The 25,091-nt window shown below is 46.4% G+C and overlaps 1 long non-coding RNA gene across 1 annotated transcript in view; it reads right to left on the bottom strand.

Annotated features, from left to right (window-relative positions):
* The window catches only part of LOC144774927 (uncharacterized), a 70,620-nt gene that overhangs the window by 23,944 nt on the left and 21,585 nt on the right, over positions 1-25,091 (bottom strand). The window contains exon 2 of the long non-coding RNA XR_013600538.1: positions 13,858-13,983. This is a non-coding gene — a long non-coding RNA (uncharacterized LOC144774927). The remainder of the gene's footprint in view (positions 1-13,857; positions 13,984-25,091) is intronic.

Below are 25,091 nucleotides of genomic sequence, written 5' to 3'. Positions count from 1 at the left end.
GGTCCATGCGGGAGGCCTTGATAGTGCCGCTCCTAAAGCCTGGCCGGGATGCTGCGGATGTGAGGTCTTACCGCCCGCTATCCATGCTGACGGTGGATTATAAAATTCTGAGCCGCATACTGGCCACCAGACTGGCCCCATATATGACGGGCCTGGTACATAGGGACCAGGCCGGGTTCATACCCACGAGGAGCACGGCGCTGAATATTCGCCGCCTGGTGGGGATAATGGACGCCATCTTGGACGAGGAGGGAGCCCCGGCGGTCCTATCCGTGGACATCGAGAAAGCCTTTGATAGCTTGGAATGGCCGTTCCTGGACGGAGTTTTGGAGAGGTTTGGCATGGGCGAGGGGTTCCGCAGGTGGACGAGGGTCTTGTATGCTTCGGCGGCGGCGAGGGTGCGTTTGGGCGGCCTGGTGTCTGCGGCGTACCCGGTGGGCAGGGGCACGCGGCAGGGAAGCTCTCTGTCCCCCCTGTTGTTTGCTCTGGCGATGGAACCTTTGGCGGTCCAGGCGAGGTCGGGTGTCAGGTACGCGGGGATAGCGAGAGGCGGGCAGTGGCATTATATATCGCTGTATGCGGATGACTTGCTCCTATACCTGGCTGATACCTCGCGGGCATTGACAGGTGCGATGGAGCTATTGTCGGAGTTCGGCCGGCTGTCGGGCCTTAAGGTCAATTGGGCGAAGACTTGTGTGTTCCCGCTGCGAGCGGACTCGCCCGTTCCTGGCGGCGACTTGGGCGTGGTGTGGGAGCCATCTTGTTTTACCTATCTGGGTGTTCGCATCTACCACGCGACTGCGGACCTCTTGGAGGGCAACATTGGACGCTGTGTTCGGGCACTGAGGGGCAGCTTGTCTTTCTGGTCGACCCTCCCGCTGACGGTTCTGGGTAGGATTGCCCTTTTGAAGATGGTGGCGCTCCCCCGCTTCCTCTATTATTTCCGAACGCTGCCTGTCTGGATTCCCCAAGGGGTCTTCAGAGACCTGAGATCGATGATTATTGGCTTCTTATGGGGGCACGGCCGCCGTAGAGTGGCCCTGAACACGCTCCTCCGCCCTAAGGTTGAAGGGGGCATGGCTGTGCCTGACTTCGAGCTGTATTATCTAGCGGCGCAGCTGCAGGTTCTTACACAGAACGTAGCTAGGGTGTTCCGGGGTCCAGAGGAGGACCGGGACCGAGGGATACGACGCCACGTGCTGTCCTATATTGTCATGCAGCAGAGGCTTGAGCTGCGGGCCCTCACTATAGAGGAAAGGACGCTCCGGCTGTGTTGGCAGAGGAGCCTTCGGAGAGCGAGGGCTTCGCGACCTTATGCGCCGGAGATCCCGATCGGCATGCTGACGGCCTTGCCGCACGGAGGAGATTGGTCCCCGTTGCTGGATTGGGAGGAGGCGGGACTACAGGTGGTAGGCGACTTGTACATAGATGGGGCTTTGGCACCGTTCGAGGCGCTCCGGGACCAGTTCGGGCTGCCCGACGGGGGGTTCCTCCTGCACGCGGCGGTGGTGGCTGCCATGCAGAAGCACTGGAAGGGGGGGCTCGTAGAACCCACGACGACTATGGCGTGCCAATATGTGGTGATGGCAGCGGGCACGGTCAAAGCTGTGACATGCCTCCATAATAGGATGTTGAATGAGGGACTGGAGCCACTCCTGGGGCTCAAGGCTAAATGGGAGGAGAGTGTGGGCCGGCACATACCGGATACGGCTTGGGGACACATCCTGCGGCGCACGTGGAAGGGCACGAGAAATGCGCGCTTTCAGCAAGTGCATTTCTATGTGCTTCATAGGGCCTATTTAACTCCAGAGAAATTACAGCGTTACTTCCAGGTGCCGGATGCTCGATGCCCACGGTGTTCGTCTCTGGGAGCGGACATGGATCATTTGTTTTGGAAGTGCCCGCAATTGGGGACCTATTGGGCGGAGGTAGGGGGACTCCTGAATGCAGTGACAGATAGGGAGGTGGAATTCGACATGGCGGCGTGCCTGCTGCTCTGGTTCCCGCACACTAAACGCACCAAGGTGACGAGCAAGTTCCTTGATCTGGGTCTGATATTGGCGCAGAGGGAGATATCGTGGCATTGGAAGTCCAGGGGGGGGCCCTCGCTGCGTAGATGGAAGAATGAATTGCTGCGGTGGTCTGCCTGTGAGAGTGTGCTCCGGATGCGGCAGGCTGTTAAGATGGGGAATGAGAAAGTTTTGGAAGCGGCGCGTGCATGGGAGCTAGTGGTGCAGGCCTTGCGTGATTCTTTTGTGGACGACGAGGATGGGGAGAACTAAACCGGTGGACACCACGGGGCGAACACAGAAGTGCTATCTTCCGCACTGTGGTGGTTCCATCTGACTCGACAGGACGAGGCGTACGCCCAGCAGTTGCCAGGGGGGGGGGGCCTTGGGGGGGACTGGTTCATGAGGGTTCGGGGTGGGACGGAAGCCACTGGATGGTAGCCGCCTGGGTGCTTTGACTCTACTAGGATGGTTGGTACAGGGTGGAGTATGAAAGGGCTGGAGGGAGTAGCCAGGCGGGAAAGAACGATAGCACCTAGGGCAGGCCCCGATATGAGCGGTGTCACTGTTTACCTCTGGGATGGCTGACGGAGATGTTGTTGTGGGGGGGGGGGATAAAAGCAGATACGTACAACGACTTTTCGACCATGGTCCCCGTGGGACGTGCACCGTGCTTTTCCTATTAAATGTAATGACATGCCGCCCGGCCCCCGGGATGCGGGCTGAATGGCTGTGTATGGTTTGGACTTCTTAGTGGACGGGGGGATGTCACGAGTGCACTGGTTGATTGTTTGTATCCTGTGGTTTCTAATTTTGCAATAAAAATATATTTAAAAAAAAAAAAAAAAGGATATGTTGCTCATTTGCCATAACCTTTTCTTTCTTTTCAAACCGTGCCTCAAGGAATATTGCATCTCTACAGTTTCATTTTCATCAGCGAACCGCTGCTGTCTTCCTTGTTTCTTTGGTGTGGGATGTTCTGGAATGAGTTGGAAAATGCTAATACTATCATTTGCTGTGCAGAAGCTGTTAAATGGTAGTATTATTGACATTTTTGGGTAGCAGATGGAAATGGATATTTTCACAGCAACATTTAAGCACCGAAGAGGTCTGCAAAGCGAAATGTTTTTAAAATGTCCTGCACTTTTTGTACCTTGGGCTACTTAGTAACTTCAGATTGCTGTGTTACTGTACCTGGCTTTAGCTTTTAGCTCTAGTTAAGCAGGAGGGATCACATGTGAGGTCTATTTTATCCATATGATAGAAGTTTTTTGCTGCATTTCAAAGTTTGTACTTTCAGATTTTTGGGACAGTTCGTAAAGAGGACTTAAAGTTAATTTCTCTGTGTCTCTTTGTTGGCTGAAGGTGAAGGTCTCACTTGAAGCAAAAATGTGAAGTACATTCAAAAGTATATATCTAATATCTGTGCATGTGAAATGTTACAACTGAGGTTTCTAGTTGTCAGAGTGTGCACCCTGTACAAGAAGAACCGCCACCCTAGTCAGGGTAAGCTAGATACACACTAAAAGATAACCTGGGCTCATCCTCTAGTAGCTTGGCACAGAGCAGTCAGGTTTATCTAAAGAGGCACTGTATGCAATATTTGTGCAACACATACACACAGCAACACACTGAAAATACACAGATTTAGAACAATAGATTATCTTTTTAGGAATAAGACGACAAAAATCCAATAAGTAGAACCGGAGTTTAATTTTTGAAGAATACATCAAAAAGTAGTGTTTAGAAGCAAATAGCGGTTAAGGGTTCCTTGAGGTCATGCAGGAGCGGGGTAGATTCAAAGTTTAGGCCGACTGCGATGGAGAGGAGGTCGGCTGCAGGACTCATGCGGCTTCCCTGAAAAAGTACATTGTATGGAGAAAGCGTCAACATCGAAGTCCCGATGCGTTGGTTCTGATTCGCACAGGCAACAAAGCTTAGTTGAAGAACCCCTTTACGTTGCAGGTGAAGTGTCCTCGTCAATGTGCGCAGTCCAGCGTCATCAAGCCGCGCAGTCCATCGAAGCGATGATGTCAATTAGCTCCTGCATTGGCGTCGAAGGGCAATGCATTGGTACGGTCAGTGCAAAAGCTCATTTCCAAGGGCCCAGGACTGGATTGGCACCATTTGGCAGGGCAGGATTCACAGATGGCAGAGTCCAGGTGCTGTTGCAGGGTTGAAGAAAGTCTTTTATGACCCTAAAGCTTTAGAAAAGGAGGCAAGACAGCAAGCCCTTGGAGTCACTCTGGGTTCAAGTGAGAAGGGTCCAGTCCTTGTCCTCAGGACGGCAGAGATCAGCAGGCAGCAGGGCAGCAGAGCAAATCAGAAAAGCAGTTCTTCTAAAGCAGCAGTCAAGAACAGTGGCAAACCTTGTAGCACAGCAGTCTTTACTCCTGGCAGAGTTCTTCACAGGTCCAGTAGTGCACTTTCTTGGTGGGGCCAGAGCCCTAGTACTTATTCCCAACTATGCCTTTGGGGGGGTGCGGTGGGGGGGTAACTTCAAAGAAGGGTCTTTGAAGTGCACACGGTCCTTTCTTCCCAGCCCTGGCTAGAGACTATTAGTAGGGGGTAATCAGCCCTTTGTGTGGGAAATAAGACACTGCCTATTCAGACCTCCCCCTCTCTTCCTGCCCAGGTAGACCTATCAGAATCCTAATGAATGCAGATGAGATTTCTGTAACACCTACCCTTCCTGTGTTTGTGGCTATCTAGAGGCAATGCACAAAGTGTAGCTGTCACCCACCCCAGACGTGTATTTAAGAGAGACATCAAGGCACACAGAGCAGTAAGAACAGAGAAATGTTCACTTTCTAAAAATGGCATTTCTAAAATAGCAATGTTAAATACAACTTTACCAGTAAAGAGGATTTATCAATATAATTTCAAAGATATGAAACATGATACAACCATTCCTTTCTCATCAGGAATTATAGGTTAGAAGTGTATTGAGGAATCCCAATACTAGGCTATGAGAGGAGTTGGCCTCACAGTAGTGAAAAATGATTGTGGGGGGGTTTCACTACCAGGACATGTGGAACATAAAAGTACATGTCCTACTATTTTACTTACACAGCACCCTTCCCTTACTACCTCCAAGTGGCTGTAAACTGCACACACAGGTCTTGCAATGGCAGGCCTGAGACAGGTTTGAACAGCTACTTGTGTGGGTGGCACAATCAGATCTGCAAGCCCACCAGTAGCATTTAGGTTACAGGCCCTGGGTATATGGTATACCACTTTACAAGGGACTGAAAAGTAAACTAAGTATGCCAATTAATTGTGTGTACACCTATGTTACCATGTTTTTGGAAGAAGAACGTGCAATTTACCACTGGTCAGTCGTAGTAAAGTATTCAGAGACCTAAGGCCAATAACAAAAATCAGTAAAAACAGGAGGTAAGCAGGCAAAAAGTTTGGGGGAGGGCCACCTCAAGGATGACAGACCTAACACAAAGGATGAAGAAATGGGGCTGCCTACATTTGGCGCAAGTTCATGTCTTAATGACACCTAGTACCAGCCAACAATGAACTGGGAGAACCGAGCCATAGCCGCACCAAGCGTCTAGCTTGGAAATAAGAGCATGTGTCAGAGTGGAGCCCTGAATGTATTTGACATGTAAATCGTACTACAAACATTGTGTAAAGATAAGTGTATTTATTTAATTTTTCACCTTAACATATCATATTATATCAATGCATTAAGAGTCCTTACTTAAAGGCAGGCCAGCTGTCATGTACATTCTATCTGTGGCCTAGATTCTTATTATACATGGAGCAACATTAGTCTATTAGATCAAACACACCGGAGATATTTGCCTAGGATCTCACAGTTTGGCAAAACAGGGAAGCCAGCATTGATCCCAGGTTTTTTAATGTCAAATTGTGCAATTCAGTCACTAGATGGACAGCTCTTGTTACTTCCTATTTTTCAACAAAGGGTGTTTAATTCTTGGCGTTTGAGGTTACATGTAAGCATGAGCGTCAAATCCGTTCCGCTTGCGGATTTCGCGGATTTTCGGTAAATCCGCAATCCGCGAACTCCCGCGAATTTACTGAAAATCCGCGAATCCGCGAACGGCGGATTCGGGGGGCAAAAGTTCAAGCCTTCAAGCTTGAAGTTGTAACTATTTTAAGATGGCGCCGGCAAGCTGCCAGCGCCATCCTAAAATTGTTACAAAGTCAGATAAGTTAGCTTCAACAGGAAGCACTAATGAATAAAATAAAGCAGGTGCTCGAGCACCTGCTTTATTTTATCTATTAGTGCTTCCTGATCGGTCTCTGCCCTTTGATACACACAAGAGGCTTGGACTCGCATGGAAGCCGGATAGAGGCCTTTGCATCCTTGACTTTCACGAGCGCAATCCTCGTGCTGTTCATGTGGCCAGGAGCTGAAGGGACCCCTGCGCCCTTCGGGGCTATTGCATAGTAACACACACATGGTCGCTGGAACTAGCTGAAGCTCAAATTCAGTGACTCATTCATCAGCCCAAAAACAATCGTGAGCGTCGTCGAGGCTGGGCAGGTGTGCCTTCTTCCCAAATCTACCGTCGAAAATCAGCTGTGATGCTGGATAGAGGCCTTTGTATCCTTGAATTTCACGAGCGCAATCCCTTTGCTGTTCCTGTGACCAGGAGCTTCTGTCTCTCCATCTACTGCTCTGATCGGTCTCAGACCTTTTATACACACAAGAGGCATGTGCACTCGCATGGAAGCCCCGCCCACTCGCGGTGTGCACCGTCTTCCCGCCATTGACCCACTATGATGGACAGCTCACCCAAGGGACCCCTGCGCCCTTCGGGGCGATTGCATAGTAACACACACATGGTCGCTGGAACTAGTTGAAGCTCAAATTCAGTGACTCATTCATCAGCCCAAATCCGCAAATCCGCAAATCCTCAAAATCCGCGGATTATGCGGATCCACGATCCGCAAATCCGCAAAATCCGCGGATCGTGGATCCGCAAAATCCGCCCATGCTTAGTTACATGCTGAGTGGCAGGCATCTGCATGTAATAGATCATAAACGCAAGTCTACTTTACAAAATGGGCCCTCATTAGTGAAACATGGCAGCACAAATGAGAAGTACCATGCTGCCCATAAGTGAATGAATGCAAACAAATGAAGGTACATAGAACAGGATGAAAAGATGCACTCCCACCCACCCCCTATCACCACAGCCACCACCATGCACTGTTTCTTGCACATGAAAATGACCCCGCAGAAATATTTTAAGGCAAGTCCCCGAGCTCTGTGTGACTTCAGGGTAACTAGCAACTCTTGTGAGAAGAGCCCCAAAAGATCTTTTGGCTATGTTCCAAAATCATGCAAATGGCGTATGATTTATGCAGAAAATTTACATCAATCAATCAATCAACCATGAGTTTGTATAGTGCGGCTACTCACCCGTAAGGGTCTCAAGGCACTGGGGGGTGGGGTGTGCTGCTGATCCACCTGGGCGTGGCGTTCTGTCGAAGAGCCAGGTTTTGAGATCCTTTCTGAATTGGGTCAGCAATGGGGATTACCTGAGGTGGAGGGGCAGGGTATTCCAGGGCTTGGCTGCGAGTTGGGAGAAGGATCTTCCTCCAGTTCTGGTCTTCAGAATCCATGGGACGGTGGTCAGGGCGAGTGGGACCACAAATCGACAATACACTGCCCCAGGGCAGATGCCGAACTGGGGTTTGAGGTGCACACTCCATCCCATTCAAACCCAATCCAAGCAGATTGGGACAGGAGATGAGAGGAGAACAAAGACGCTGGAGATGGAGCGTTCTTTAGACAAGGAGGCTGATGAAAAAGAAGATGGCAAAGAAACCAAATGAGAAAACATGGCATCCAGCAAAGAGTTTGAGCGGAGGAATGCAGTAGCCTCGAGGTCCAAGAAGAGGGGCAATAGGATTATTATCAAGTCCTCTTCCAACCTCTGACTTCGTGTTGGACAGCTGCTGTCTTTAGGCCATGACGCCCTAACCATTGATACTACATTTTCCACCCAATGCTCTTTGGGGGTCTTAACGGCTCACGGGTATCTTAAGGGTGGACATAGACAGGAAAAGTTCAAGGCCCCTATCATCGTTATTAAGCACCAAGATGCCCCTTTTCGGGTGAACGTGCGCCTTACAAATAAACATGTTATGTTATCGTGAGGTCACAGGAGCACAAGTGGGCACACAACCAGGGGGGACTTAGCAAATAATACTATGAGACCTCAATAAATTGTTGGGGGAGCTGTACAGCAACCCCCCAAGCAGAATAAATGGCCACAATCAAGTCTCAGAGGTCACGTGACTGAGTTCTGAAAATTGACAATGGACAACCTCATGACCAGGTGACTAAATCATGAACCACATAAATATTCACCCCTGTAGCTCAGGCACCCTTGCAACATGGTGCAAGGGTACCTGCGCTAAGCAGCTTCTTTAGCACCAGCAATAGGGGAAATGCAGGGGGGCACTGCATTATTGTACGTGTGGCGCATTCCCTGCCTTTTTAAACAAACGGAGCGTGGTGGTGTTACCAATTTTGGCGTAACACCATCTGTGCCAGTTTCTAGTAAATATGCCCACCGCCCTGTCTGTTGCAAATGTGCCTTGAACCGCCAAATGAGAGCCTCAGGAAGCTCTTGTAAATAAATGTTTGGCTTGCATGAAATCCAAAGTAAGCCTAAGTCTTAATTGTTCTCATGACCCAACGTTTTTTTGAGGTTCTGTATCCTTGACTGTGATCAACAAACAGACCACATTCTAATTGGATGCAGATAAAACAATGTCCTCGCATTCCTGAGTACGAGCCAAAACATACCATGTGCAGTTTCGACCTTGAACATACTTGCATGAATCTCAAAGTGGACTTCTGTCATACGCTGTCAATTCCCATCCCTCCAGTTATAACCCTGCCTTTGTGTTTACATATAATTTACATTTATGCTTTTGTCCTTTGCATGCGTTCACTCACGTAGATTATTATTTGACTTTCTCCAATACTTTATTTTAATTAAGGAAATATGCTTAGTAACTTCAGGAAGTCTTGCGACATTAATCTTTAGGGTAATTTTGCAGTTATTATGTACATAGTTCTGAGCCAGATTGCACATATAAATGAAAGATTGCAGCCAAAGTGCAGTGCCAGATTCTGCGGGTGGCAGTCAAACAGTATGATATCCTACTCAGTTCGCTGATAAAGGGTGTGCATACCATTCCTTGCAGATCACATCTCAGGACTGTTTTGCTCAGAATCCACCTCATTTTGTCAGCAGTCGCTTTGGTTCTTCTACACAGACTCAAGAAAAGATGGCTGCCATCCAGATTGTGGAAAACAGGCAGCAGCTGGACCAAGGAACATGCACCCCTTGTCATGATTGCTACCCATAATGGAGAGCTGGAGTCATAGCTACTGTGATGAGGGACACAGACACATGGGCATCCCTCCAAGAGTAGCATAAACAATGAGGGGTGCTGACGCACTGAGTCCTCATGCACTTTTTAGCATTGCTTTTCAGAGAGAGCACAGTTGAGGTGCTACCTCAGAGGCATACAAGCCCTCATGTTCTTTTTGGTGCCACTCAGAACACATATGTGGATGCGCCAATGTTGACGGAGGCCTTGAGGCTCTCACACTCTTGTCAGTAAGTTCAGAGAAACACCGTTGTACCAGGGATTGCAAAGGCAAATGAACTCTAACTCTTTTGTCAGCACCTACTGATTCTATGATCTTCAGTTAGGGTGGGCAGCCTCTAAGGCCTTCAGTCTTAGCAGTCGCCATCTCAGTGAACTTACTCACAGCAACACACGGGTATACTGGACTTGGGCTTCAGTCTGAAACCAACTGGACACTGAGGGGCATGTTTACTAGAAAATGACGCAGAGCGGCACTGCAAGCCATCTTGCTGCACCGAGATGCATCATTAGAAAAGTGCACAGAGGTGTGGTGTTTACAGCAAAGTGACACATCCCTGTGCTTTCCCCTGCGTTGGCACACAATTGGCTGCCTACTGTAGCTTGTCTCCTTTCTGGTGAAGAATTGGCTTGGTAGTTTGGTCTGCCCTGTTCCCATGATGCACTGGGCCAGGGACAGACTAATTTGCATATAGCCAGGTTCTGAGCTGGGATGGGGCAGTGAGATAAATAACGGTGATGGATCAAGCCCTGATCTTTGGACTGGGTAAGAGTGGTCTGCTTAATTCAGACACTCTGTTCATCACCACCCCCTTTTCTGAATCGTACTGCCAACGAAGGCACCCTTGCATATTGCAGCGGTGAGTGTTTTTGTTAAGGAAGGGACACCTTCCTTCACGAAAACAATAATTGAAGACATTTTCCTTCTTCTGTGAGTGCTGCAGAATGCAGCACACATAGAATGAGGAGAAATAAAGGTATTTCTCCTTGTTGCGCCACTTTAATGAATCTGATACATTCCGGTTTACGGAAGCTTGAAGATCTGCAAATGCATCTGAATCCATGGGTATTGTGTGGGAACACCCACAGCAACACTCATGGAACGCCCCTTTTACACAGAGTAATGCGTGTAAGGAGGCCATATTTACAAGGCCATGAAAAGCCACACAGGGTGGCTTTGCGTGGGCCTGAAAATATGGCTCAGCGGTGTGCACCTCCAGAGCGTAAAAAAGTGAAGACTCTGTGGCGCAGGGGCCTTGTAAATATGCCCCTCAGTTTCAAATCTGCCCAGGCTTTCTAGCTAAGCCGATCAATAGAAGGTGTATTTATTTCAGGTGTGCGCCAGGCCTATGCCAAGCACCCAGCAGGGGAACTGTCACTTTCAAGTTGTGGATTATAAACCAGATGACCGCTGTCCAGTCAGGTGCATTTACTGAGTCCTGGCTTCTCTAACCGAACAGGACTTACGAATGAGGTGATAGTAAGATAGCCCCTCTCTTGGTAGATGGTGTGCGGCATTGTGCATACCCATGGCCATGATCTTTGTTAAGTGTTGTTCCTCTCGAGCCACAGGGAGATCTGCTGGTACTGATCAGAGAAGGCTAACAGAAAAGCATCTGCTTGATCCATTTAGTGGATGGGATTTCTATTCAGTTGCATGCACTTGGCCTCTATCTGCAAGGGAGGGAAGGGGTGAAGACAAAGCAGTGTAGGGGGTAAAACAAGGAAGCAGAGAAAGCAGCACTGACTACTACTAAACCCTGTACAGCACCCTACAACCGTATGAGCTACATACTTAAAGGGGGGCCTAACATAGTTTCCCACCTCTCATTTGCTCAAGAAACCTGACACACACCAGATGCATTCTGGGAGAATCAATGGTCAGTTATTAAAAGCTGCAATCATTTCATTGGGAGAAAAATTAAGCAGCCTCTGTAATTGGGTTACACCAACCATTAGTCATGCCAAGGCTTAGTTAAGGAGATGGTAGTCACCATGTTAAAAGATGTACCACTTTCGGTGGACCATATCACGTGTTGCGCTACATGAACCAGTAACAAACAAAATAATGAACAGTACATCATGAAACAAATTTCCTGCACCAGAAAACATAATGGGTAGATATGAGAGCGAAAATAGGGCACTTGATGCAGCAAGAACATAGCTCTAAGGACCGTCGACCCTCCGGTTATTTTCCATCAAACTTTGCACATGCCAGTTCCCAGTAACGAATTGAGTATCTGTTCCATCTAAAACTAAATTTGAACAGGGGTTTGCCAGAGCTCAACACTTAAACTCATTTCAAAGCAAAGAAAAGTAAGTAACCTGCTTGCATCATAACTGAACTGACTCCTTAGTGTCTAGTCAATTTTACATCTTGCAGCATTGTTAATAGTGAATGACATAAAAATAGACCCAGATTTAGCATGCTTTCATGCAGCGCAGCAAGCAACTTTGTTGCCCTGCGTGAAAGGGAAGGAATGTTTCATATTTAACATTATACAGCGCATTCCTGTCCTTACCTTGTGCACAATGTGCTGCCTTGCACTAACGCAGGCGTCCTTGTACCATGGTGCAAGGGTGCCTGCGTTGTTGGCAGGAATGTTTTCGGGAGGGAGGGGCACCTTCCTGCTCAAAAACAATCCTCAGAGTAATTTTCCTCCTTTTTTGTGAGTGGCAGAATGCAGCACATGTAAAAAGAGGAAAAAGCAAGGAGAAATACAAATATTTCTCCTTGTTACGCCTCCCCTGGGAGCAGTAGCACGGCCAACCAGCCAACTTCACTAAAGTCCCGCAGTGCACGACCATAACTCTTTTTGGATAACTCTTTTTAGCTGTAGCATTTTGACACAATTCCAGGTTTACCATTAATGATATTCTGGGAATGCACCAAAATCCTTGCGTGAATGCGTTGTAACACCCACGCTGCACCCGTAGAACGCCTCCCTGGGGCAGAGTAACGCAAGGCAATGATTTGCCCTGCCATGCATTACTCCAGATTTATCAGGCCATGCAGAGCTACCAAAGGTGTCCTTGCATGTTTTGATAGATCTGACTTTAGTGTTATGTCACCCTTGTGCCCCCTTGAGTGGTGCAAGGGCGATGCAACACTATGATAAATATGGGCTCAAGTTTCCAGAAATCACCCTGCTACTTGGGTATATAATGTGTTGGACCAGATCAAGATTTAGATGTAGAACCGCAGCCAAAATAAATAGAAAGTATCAAGTTGTCTGATGACAGGCAAGTAACTTTTCTAATCCTGCTTTTTTCGTTAGATTCTGGAACTCTGTTTGTTTTCACTTATAAATTCAGCAATGCACATTCCAGAGGTCAGAGGAAAACAGTCCTAAACAAGTTACTCAAGCAGAAAGTTTAACAACTTGAGATTAATTCATCTTTGCATGAAAGTGGGAAGCTACCTTAATGAAACAAAAGGCAAAATGCAAAGTATTGTTATCTCTACAGCGCTGTTGAAAGTAGCTAGGAAGTACACAGGAAATGGGCTGATGTAGGCACTAAAGCCCACATTTATAAAGCAAGGCAACACACTTTCTTAAATGATACTTACTAAGCCATGCGAAAAGCGATTTACGCCATCTTGCGTGGCTTTGTAAAGAAATATAATGCAACACAGTGGCTTGTGTTGCATTGCTTTACATTTTGTGGTGGAGCATAACGTTCCTTTATTGCCACCCATGGAATATGACGCAATTCCGTATTAGAAAAAAACACAGCAATAGCAATAATGATGATTTCCAAACTGCACTTGTTCAAAGTCCCCAAATTTCCATGTACCTTGTACCTACTCCTAGAGTTTCGACTGCCCACAAAACTCTATATTAAATCCACACTCTCTTTTCTTAGGAGGGCAACAAAATCTCTTGTTTATATATTTGCAATCCTTGTATATAGCTGTAATTGCTTTGGATCACACATTCAACCATGTAGTATTTCCATCTGTTGGGAATTATTCTCCAAAATGCTGGAATTTGTTCCCAAAAATATTCTTAATTATAATCAATTCATAACCATTTTTTGGCAGACCCAGCCAACGCGTTTCATACCCTTTTAGGGACTTCATCAGGGCCTAAAACAATCATATATACATACAATGAATACTAAAATTCAGTTCAAAACACTTTACAATTTTGTTCTATTTTATTTAGTTTTTAATTTACATTTTTTAATATTTATTTTAATTCGTTATAACTTTTTACATTTAAAATACATGTTTTTATGCAACTGCAAATAAAAACCTTGACTCTGGCATGCGTCTTAAACACATGTCTAGACCTTCACCGAACTTGCTTTGTTTTACATGTTCCCAACAGTGCTACTAATGTATTTAGTATAGCAATCCTGTTACATGCATACACTATCCCAATGTTTCCCTTGTGATCATAGTTAATACAGCTGTATACTTCATGCTTATTGTAATCCTTATATTCCTTACCCGTGCTGTATATCCAATAAATATAGTGAAGAGGAGGTCCAAGTCATTACTTACGAACATTTTCTTATAAAACTTTTCAGTAGTGTCATCAATACAATTCTCAACTTTTTCAATCCATTCCAAACACTGTTAATAAGAATATAAACAAACATGTTGTTTCAATCATATATCATCAATGCTGGTCAAGTTTGTTAACCTTTTCTATTCATACCATTATTAATGCCTGGACAGATTATATTCCTGATATCCCCAGTTGTTACCACAGTTCAGGAGATAGATTCTATAGTCTCCCCCCCGTCTTTTTTTTCTAAGATTGTCAGTTATTATTGTCATCATTTGACTGTCTGTATGACCATTCAATATATTTTTTACCAGGTTAGCATATTTCGAACACACACCACACTCACTTCCTATCTGGTTGTGGGGACACCTTTCAGTCATACATGGGTTCCTGTTCCCCATCTACCGTAATCACTCCTGTGACTTTCACTGTTTGAATATCCAGCAGTTATGTTGATAGGCATGTCAGGCAAACGTATATCTCAGTCCTGAAACTGCACATTGTTACCCACAATTTCAAATTTACATACCCTTACTTGTATTCTCATACCGCTTTTTATTTGTTATATTCACATCCCCACATTCCTGCATTCGTTGTATTTTGCCACTAAAATAGTCCCATTCCCAAATTGTGGTCTTAATCCTCAGTGTCCACCTTTGCATACCTTTACTTATATTAACATAACACAAGTTTTATATTCATTATATTTACGTTTCCACGTTCCTCCATTATATGCTTTTTGCCACTACAATAGTCCCATTGACAGGTCATGGCCCCCTCCATAATTATCAGCTTACCATCACCCTGTTGCTAAGCCGGGCAAACGAACGTTCCTGGCTTAAAATCAATTGTGCCTTCAGCCACAACACTGTTTAAATATCCTGCAGTACTGGCTTAACCTCCCACACCTGTTGCACAACTGGTAACCCTCTCTCCTCTGTTGCTCCTCAGCGTGTTTGGGCACCATATTTACCCTATTCATGGACCTATTTGGTATAGCTTCTTCCTTTTTCAAAAAGGCATTCTCATTTTAAATGCCATATTACAACCTTTTTATTGCTGCATATTCCTCAATACCTCCCCAAGGGACAATATCCCCTTTCTTTCGGCTAACTTGTATAGTTATGTGCAGGGCACAAGTCCTAAAAAAAGAAGTGGGGGGACTCTCCAAGTTAGGTGGTGTCACAGGAAGTGACATCACAACCGGAAGTGACATCATGGCCGGAAGTGACATCACAACAGGAAGCAATATCACAACAGGAAGTGACATCACATGTGCAGCAGATCTATCATTTGCACGTATTGAAAGATTTAACAATTGAAGCTGCTCAGTACTTAAGCCTGTGACTAAAAGGTCCTTGTATGGAGGAATTAACAGTCCAAAGGTGGATGAAGTTTGGCATACAACTACATTAGTCAAGCCATTAAGTGCTCTAAGCGAGACGTACTAAAACATGGCATGTCAATTTTTCAGGATGCTTATGTGTAAGGCTTCCCGTTTTCACTGATTTTTTACAGATAAATACAGACAGAAAACAATGTGTTTTCTGTCTGCATTTATTTTTAAAAGTGGATAAATACAGAAAATTGTCCTACTGTTAAGTGACTCTCCATGCTGCCTTTAATGAATTATAGGCCAGCAGCAGGACAGCATGGAATTTAAAAAACAGGATGACATTTCTTTAAATAATGGGATATGTCAACATACATTTATTGCATAATGATAGTATTTAAAGTGGATGTATTGTTATGTAACATTTGCCTGCTTAAATAGCTAAAACTTGACAGACAGCAAAGTATGAGTGCGCGTCTATCAGTTAAATAAATATGGTAATGTACAGTTTGACAACTTCATTTATATGCAAAGCATACAAAATAAATATGGATAAATACAGATAAAATGGCCAAACGATAAATATGAATGAATACAGATGCAAATGTTAAAAAAAAAAAAAATACCATAAAACCGGGAGCCCTACTTATGTGTGACATTTCATGGTTTCAGTGTGTATGTGTGACACTTAGAGTGACACTTTCCACTCAGTGAAAACCAAGCTAAAAAATGCAAAGTAATAGCTATCAGTCATTGCACCGTATTCAGCAATGAGAAGCTCCACAATATTTTGAAACTGCTGCAAAACACCTGAAATAAAAAGTTGTGTTTCATACCATGTTCACATATTCAAATACAATCTATAGTTGTGAGAAATTGGAGAGCAAATACTGATTAGCATACACATGCTGCTTCAAGCAAGGAAAATTTAACTTTCTAAAAGCCAGCCAATTAAAAGTGATGGTAAAGTACCTATGCTTCATGGGAGGGTTGAACAAGATTGGTAAGTCGAGACACAAGTACTCACCACCAATGTTCCCTCTAATTTGTTTCCTCTGTGTGCGGCAGTGGAGGGTCTCTGTGTGCTGCAACCGTGGCTATGTGCGCCAGGAACCAAACCGCGCGTGTCTGCTGCGCCAAATGGCACTCAAAATGTTTACTTTAAAAAGTGAAAATATGGTGCATTTTCACACATACAGAGCCACAATAAGGGTCTTAAGGGCAGTTTGCAAATTTATTGTATTGCCTGTATTGTCATTGTTTTGTCTCTGACTGCTGTTGTCTGTCTTCCCCGCTGCCTGTACATGGTCCGTGCCCCTTTTTCTTCCCTCTGTTCCCCTCGCTGTCCCCATGCTCTCTCTGCCCGGTCTTTCCTTCTGTATCCCTCGCTGCCCGTGTCTCTGCCAGCCGCGGCCGGTAGTGGGAGTACCGGCCGGGCAGTGACGTGGGGAGGGGGAGGGGCAGGGTGGGGGGTAGTAATGTATGGATTCCAGACCTTAACAGATAAGTAAACATAAAAATAAGTAAAACGAATTTCGTTGCACATACTGCATCACCAAATGCGATGCAGTGCGCACAACGAAATTCGTTTTATTTATTTTTATGTTTACTTACCTGTTAAGGTCCGGAATCCATACATTACTACCCCCCACCCTGCCCCTCCCCCTCCCGACGTCACCGCCCGGCCGGTACTCCCACTACCGGACGCGGCTGGTCTCTGCCCAGTTTTCCCTTCTGTTCCCCTCGCTGCCCCCGTGCCTCTCTGCCCGTTCTGCCTTCTGTTCTTAGCTGCCCCTATATTTCTGTATTCTGTATTTTGCCTCTGTGCCATTAGTTTTTTGTGCCCGTCTGTCCTCTGTGCAACTTGTTTTTGTGCCCCTTTTGCCTTCTATTCCACTCGTATTTACCTAGTTTTTGTGCCTTTCTGCCCTCTGTTTTAATCGTTTTTTGTGCCTTTCTGCCCTCAGTCCCACTCGTTTTTTTGTGCCTTTCTGCCCTCTGTTCCACTTCGTTTTCCCCTCATTTTTTGTGCCCTTCTGCCCTCTGTTCCACTAGTTTTTTGTGCCTTTCTGCCCTCTGTTCCACTTCGTTTTCCCCTCGTTTTTTTGTGCCCTTCTGCTCTCCACTCGATTTTTGTGCCTTTCTGCCCTCTGTTCCACTTCGTTTTCCCCTCATTTTTTGTGCCCTTCTGCCCTCTGTCCGTTTTTTGTGCCTTTCTGCCCTCTGTTCCACTTCGTTTTCCCCTCGTTTTTTGTGCCCTTCTGCTCTCTGTTCCACTCGATTTTTGTGCCTTTCTGCCCTCTGTTCCACTAGTTTTTTGTGCCTTTCTGCCCTCTGTTCCACTTCGTTTTCCCCTTGTTTTTTGTGCCCTTCTGCCCTCTGTTCCACTCATTTTTTGTGTCTTTCTGCCCTCTGTTCCACTTTGTTTTCCCCTAGTTTTTTGTGTGCTGTTCTGCTCTCTGTTCCACTCGATTTTTGTGCCTTTCTGCCCTCTGTTCCACTTGGTTTTCCCCTTGTTTTTTGTTCCCTTCTGCCCTCTGTTCCACTCTATTTTTGTGCCTTTCTGCCCTCTGTTCCACTCGATTTTTGTGCCTTTCTGCCCTCTGTTCCACTCGTTTTCTGTGCTTTTCTGCCCTCTGTTCCACTTCGAGTTCCCCTCGTTTTTTGTGCCTTTCTGCCCTCTGTGCCACTCGTTTTTTGTGCCCTTCTACCCTCTGTTCCACTTGTTTTTTGTGCCCTTCTGCCCTCTGTTCCACTCGTTTTTTGTGCCTTTCTGCCCTCTGTTCCACTTTGTTTTCCCCTCGTTTTCTGTGCCCTTCTGCCCTCTGTTCCACTCGTTTTTTTGTGCCTTTCTGCCCTCTGTGCCACTCGGTTTTTTCCTTGTTTTGGGCCCCTTTTGCCTTCAGTTCCGCTCGTTTCCCCAGCCGCTCTGCCCCCTGCGGCCCACCCCCCTAACTGCCCACTGTGGCCTTTTGTTTAGGTATTGCTGTTAATCAGAGCCCCTTCACGGGCTCCGATTAACAGCAATACTTAAACAAAAGGCTACAGTCTGCCCCGTGCTTTACTAACAAAAGCGTAGTCAGTTTCCAAACACAGCGCGTACTTTAGCACACGCTGTGTTTGGAAACTGTCTCTACGCTTTTGTTATTAATGCGCGGGGCAGACTGTGGCCTTTTGTTTAAGTATTGCTGTTAATCGGAGCCCGTGAAGGGGCTCTGATTAACAGCAATACTTAAACAAAAGGCCACAGTCTGCCCCGCACCCCCATATAGCAGCAAGCGCCACAAGCCCCACCAAACCCCCCGCCTCCTTACCTGCACTCCTCACGCCCGCTCCGCCGCCAACGCCAGGAAAAGTGCCTCATGTTTGCGCCGCTCGCCTCTTTAAAGCGGCCGGCGGCGCAACTCTCTCTAGCGACGTCCTGTGTGCGCACTCCACGCGAGGTGGTGCGCGCTGACGTCAGGTTAGGTGCGTGCACGCGCGCCCTAGAGGGAACAGTGCTCACCACACATCTTACTCTTCAGATTTGTGTTGCTTTCTCCATTATGTGATGCTTTCTTCCCCTTCTGAACACCCCTGCACTCTGTGTTGCTCTATTTCCTGTGTGCTTTTCCTTGCAAATCCCTGTTTTGCCCATTTCTCCCCTGCCCTATTATTGTATTTCTCTCCCTCTAATGTGCTTCTTTCACCTTCAAACCTCCCTTGCCCCATGATCTCTGTTCCTCCCTATCTGTTCTGTACTTCTCCCCTAGGAAGATGCTCCGTCTGCTCTGTGTTGCTCTCTTCCTCGTGCACTTCCCCTTGAAAACTCCCTCCATGCTTTGTGTTACTCTCTCCCCCTCTGTGTGCTGGTCTACCCTGAAAACACCCCCTGCCACTCACTCCTTGTCTCTCTCTACCTTTTGTGGTCCCCCAAAACTTGGAAAACACCTCCCCTGCTCCGTGTTGGTCTCTCCCTCATGTGCCTCCCTCCTCTAACCACCTAACCACCCGAAACAGCATTGGCAAAACCAGTAGCCCATCTTGTTGGGGGTTTCTTAGTTTTGCACAAGGAAGTGTCGGGCGGCTTACAAATACTGGAACTAACACATGACGAAGACGCGAGAAAGTTTAGAGAAGCTTGGCATGTAAGTAACATTAATCTGAAGTACAGCAACTACACACCATGGGAAAACACACATGAAGATTCCAGGAGAGTGACAGAGATAACACAAACAAGAAAATCAATGCAACCTAAGACAACAGAGGATCAAGCTGGCCAAAAGAGGTACACCTGATGCTTCCCAAATGTCAACAAAATGATAACGTTAAAGACATGTCACAAGGTACCCAAAACAAGGACTGAATACATGGATATTGCACACACACATTGGCGCCACTGGAAGCAGCTGTTCAGGGTGCAGTGTGCTTTTGAACAACTGGAGTGGCACAGGGATAACAGTGTGAGTTTAACTGAGTAACACACAATCTGACAGAAAAGAGGACCTAGCACAAGAACTGCTGCAGCTGGACACCACCCTGGACCATGTCTTAAAATTCTGTTTCCTTTTCTGTGCCCTCTGATGTGTGCTGAATTTTTTTGTGGTTTTCCTTCCTGACACATCTGTATTTCCCCTATATCTCACTTTTATTGTCTGTAATAATTTTAAGAAAACTATAAAGGATCATGGTAATAAGTAAGTAATTTTTATTTAGCATAGTTACTGAAAGCCATTGCAATATAAAACAGATTAAAAGAGAACATTTTTTGTATTCTTATTTTTAAAACTACAGGATCAATAAAGGATCATGGGGTTTAGGGGTAACTACTTGGTATGCATAAACCAAGCTTGGTCTCTTTATGAATGCCATGCCACTTACTCAGTGTGCTATGCTTTCATAACCTCACCTTCATGCTGGCTTGTGCTCCGAATTTAATGCGCCAGGAGTGCACACAATGAATATCATCATAACATTCCAGTTCCACTTTTCCTGTCATAAATGGCTTTATTCAGAAATGCATGTTTCGCAGACTAACACTCCCGGGACTCCTTCAGATATTTTCACACGCACGTGGCTTGCCACTTTCAGTCACCAACCTTCACATCCTCCACCCCGAGTTGAGTTTGCTTCTCTTTACTCTGCATTTTGTGCCATGTGTTGTGTTATGCTAGCTGTTGTTACACTGTGTTTTGCTAAGAGGTGTAACATTTGCCGCCAGGGAGAACTCTTTGTTGACCATTCCAGTGGCCTCCGTGCATGTGTACATGCGCCCTCTTTGCCAGTAGGCCTGCCACAGAGGCGCAACTAGAGAAAAATTTCAGGGGCTGCTAACACTTTCAGGGGGCCTTCTGCACTGGAGAGATATAGGGCCCGATGTAGGTAATTCTTATTTACCACTTCTTAACCACTTGGATGCTGAGCCTGTGCTTGTGCTTCAATGTAATTTCCATTGAAGTCAATGGAAACTCCATGACGAGCTGAGCTCGTCATGAGCGTCGAAGGGGTTAAATACCGAATTTTACCGATTCGGTATTTAAGAAGTGGTAAATATGAAGGGGGAGATGTAGGTATTTCAGAATCTGTAAATACCGAATCGTTAAGATTCGGTATTTACCGATTCTGTAAATACCGAATCGGTATTGCCCATTGATTCCTATGAGCTTTGAAGCCCATAGGAATCAATGGGAAATACCAATTCCGTAATTACAGAATCGGTAAAATTACCGAATTTGCAAGGGTGACAGGGTGTCACTTTGACACCCTGTTGCACCCCTGTTCCTGGCTTGTGTGCCATGTGACACACAGACATGCCCTTAGGGCATGTCTGTGTGCCACATGGCACAGGTGTACATGCACAGATGTGCATGTACACTGGAATTCGTTATTTACCATGGAATAGTATTCCATGGTAAATAACGAATTCTAAAGGTCCTGTAGCACTGTTTAAAGTGCTACCTACATAAGAAAATACAGATTCTGTAATTTTACCGATCGGTAATTTTACCGAATCTGTAAAATTACTGATTCGGTAAAATTACCGAATCTGTATGTTTTTCAAAGCCCTACATACCAATGTCCAAATACCGGTTGGAAACGGCCGAAAATCGGTATTTTCGGCCGTTTCCGACCGGTATTTAGACACCTACATCTGGCCCATAATCTCAGCTCATCACCCTGCAAGGTCTCTCAGATCCTCTAATCAATTGTTGCTTGTAATGCATATAGTATGATTTGTTCGCTTGGGTGGCCAGTCTGGGTGGCCAGTCTGGGTGGCCAGTTCTTTTCCTACTGGTGCCTTAAATTAAGGAATGGCCTCCCACTTAAAATTCAAGCATCCCCCCAATTAAGAGATCTTTTAAAACCACTATAAACCTGGCCCCAGCCATGGTAATTAGTCTCCTATTCCCCAATGCACAGTTTAGGCAGCTCCAGGATGTCTTTATGACAGCCGCATGCTTTATAAATTATTTACTCATTCAACAAACTTTTTTGGGTGAAAAATGGGCGTTGGGTGTTTGCAATGGTAAATTCCAAAGGGGACATGAAAGTTATATAAATAATAAATAATTCAACCCTGATAAGAAGCTGGACATAAAACGTAAAGTTTTAGGACCAAACAACCAAAAATAAATACATCTCACCAACCAGTAAAAGATGCAAAAGCTCAGAAGTTAACGGAGTTTTTTAAAGCCTGGCACACATTTCCGATCCAAGCAGCTGCTCACCATAATACATTTGCTGGTTTGCTGAATTATTTATGGGGATATGTACCGTGTACCACAAACATAAGATCATATTGACAGAAGCAGACACCGAGATTCGTAGAATCGAAACATTGGTAACACATCAGACAAGGGTACTCTGATCACAGCATTGAGACTTTGTACTTTCCAGTTAAAGCCAGAGGTAATTTACTGGATGGCTTGCATGGAGACATGGTTTTATACATACTGCAGCATGATGCGCACTCTGAAGAGACCCCGTTAAAAAGGCATGCTTGCTAGGAATGGCCAACATTATCACTTTACTTCCAGATTATGGAATTGACACCCTGACAGTCTAGAAGATAGATACCAATGGTTTATTAAATTCCTGCCTAGAGAGTCATTTCACATCTGTTCAGATGGTTTACCTTCAACGTGGACCAGGAAAAAATCACTGTTTTGCAATCTCCAGGCTTTCTACTCTGCTGAAGATTTCTGTATTGATCTATGCTACATCAGCCAAGTCCTTAAAATCTAGACAGACCCAATTTTTGCCCAGCAGAAATTAGGCCTCTGACAAGAAGAACTTATATACACAGAATCTTAAAAACTTATGAGAGAATTCTGTCAGCAATTACAAGTCTTCAGTAGCTTTTGATATCGCCACACACCAAATGTAAAAATCTTTGCATCACCCACTGGTTAACTATGGAAAACTAAAGCAACAATCTTTCTCAGATTACATTTTCAGGTATATTGCTTAGCCTGCTTCCCTAAATTTACGCCAGAAGGGGTGCAAAACAACATAGCCTCATTCACAGGCAGATGGTCTTTTAAAGACCTGTGAAGTACTCGAGGGTGGCTGTGTGTGCCCGGGAGCTGTCTCAGCCGGGCTGACACACATGACGGGGGAGGGGGCTGAAGCCCTTTGAACTCAATGGGCATTGTGCGCCTGACCTGGCCTGCCAATAGCAAATTATACCCGCACTGTCCCGGCCTCCCAGTCATGGACACTGCAGATGACAAAGCAGAACTTTTATCGGTAGCGCATTCGCGTGCAACACAAGATTGACAGCCAGCCCTGTGGGAGATGGATGGGTAAGTATCTTAGAAGCTTAGGGGTGGCCGTGTGGGCAAGTAACTTGCCATCTTAGATGGTTCAGATTTTGAGCAGGGGGGACGGCATCCACCCTGTAAAATAAGTGGGGGGACGACGTCCACCCGCGTGGTGCCCCGTCTCGTGCCCTGGATGTAACTGCAATCTGCCCGGAGGAGTGGAGTCAGTCAGACTTCATGAACATGACAACTGAAAACGAGCACCACAGCCACTGTTTCTGTATAAAATACCTTTCAGATGATAACGTGCCATTCTTTTTCTTTTCCAAACTTCAAAGTCTCTCTGCTTCATTCACAAGCCCTTTTAACATTTGCTGCCTGCTTTGTGGGCAATGGAATTATGCAGCAAAGGAGGACAACATGATGCCCCATTGTTGACTAAATTAGGCAGCAAAAAAAAGGCTGCAGGGAATGCAATATCTTTTCTGATGTTTTATTATTTTGACATTTGTACACATGCTAGCAGTCTCTGGAAAGAGTTTGCCTTATTAGTACCATTCTTGCATTCAAATGAAGCAGTGAGAAAGGTGATCAATCAACCTTTGCAAAAGGCTGCCCACTTCGCAGCAACCCCAGTCACATTTTTTATTAGGTCGAGCAGACCTACATTCAATGCGTAAGCATTGATTGTGTCTGCTTCAGACCTATTGTGAGCCGTATTTGGGAATGTGGACAACAGTCAGACGCGCGCTTTTTCCTAGTCAGTTTTGACCGCGTGAGCGAGCCTCTGGCTGCTTGCAGTCTGTGCGCGGTTTCGCTTTCTGTTAGAAGCACGCAGGAAGGCACGCACACACACACACACACACACACACGCGCGCACGCGCGCGCATGCACACGTCGGCACACACATGCAGACACACATGCAGGCACATAGGCCCCCCCCGCCCCCCCTGCCCCCCGACCCCCCGACCCCCCCCTACCTCACCGGAGTCGGACTCGGGCTCGCACCATCTGCCAAGGGACCGCCGCAGAGCACTCGAGCTCCTCTGCCACTCTATCAAGAAGCGGAGCTCTCCCCATAGGCATGGGGGCCCGCAGTCTCCCCTCTGGTCTTCACCCGGGCCCCCTCCAGGGACCCGGGACTTCATGCGGCACTTCTCTTCTCCGGGCTCGCGCTCATCAAAACGAAACTGAAGAGTGGCACGCATGCGCAGGCAGCCCCCGCCCTCCCACTCCTCACAGGCCGGCAAAGAGCTGATGGCAGCGCAGGACTGGAGTATCTTAATAGTCTTGATTTCGCAGCGCCGCGGCTGAATCACTTACGTCTAGAGAAAGGGAAAGTGCTTACTGGCTGTTGCACGGCTGGCGCCGCCAGCAGGAGGGGCGGGAGACGTGACCTCACATACTGGTTCTGGGAGGAAGTGAGGTCGGGGATTCAGGAAGCGGGAACTCTAGGATCGGTGTACACGTCTCCCAGGGGCTCACTTCTCCGTGTCTCACGAAGCTCATCACCTGTCCGTGTCTCGTCATCTCCATAAACACACTGGCTATGCTATGGCAGCTCTGTTCCTTGCATATCGCATGCATTCCGTTAAAATAATCTGACCCAGCATGCAACGTGAACGAAGTCTTGGAGCCGTCCAAGGTGCTGGTGTCCGAGAAGGCCGGTGTCAAAGCATAAGTACACAGACACCGCAGTGCAAGGAGAGTTACCGAGCCAGGCCCAGAATCGTGCCAAGCCGACGATTGCTGGAGTAGTTGCCGCGGCCACACGGAGGCTGCAAAACCAAGTAAGTTAGTGATTAATTTAACGTTTACCTAACCATAGCACCATTGCACTGCTTTCATAACGCCAGTAGCTCACCGCACGGTCCGTTGCGGAGAAAGCTAAGAGTACAGCTTAGTCTGTTAGACTTGTGAGACACGGCACCCGGGATGTAGGGGTATAACAAGTGGAAGTGCTGAGAGTCACAGAACAACACAGGCCTGTTTAAACTAGCAGCACTGGGCGCGAAACAGGGTAAGACGTCCAGATGCATGTTGTGACCTGGCCTTCTTGACATTAGAGGTGAGCGATAGCTGTAAGAATGCACCGCGT

This window comes from Lissotriton helveticus, chromosome 1_1 (assembly GCF_964261635.1).
Source record: "Lissotriton helveticus chromosome 1_1, aLisHel1.1, whole genome shotgun sequence".
Taxonomy (NCBI): domain Eukaryota; kingdom Metazoa; phylum Chordata; class Amphibia; order Caudata; family Salamandridae; genus Lissotriton; species Lissotriton helveticus.
The sequence above is the reverse complement of the archived record's forward strand: the minus strand, read 5'-3'. Positions and strand labels throughout refer to the sequence as shown.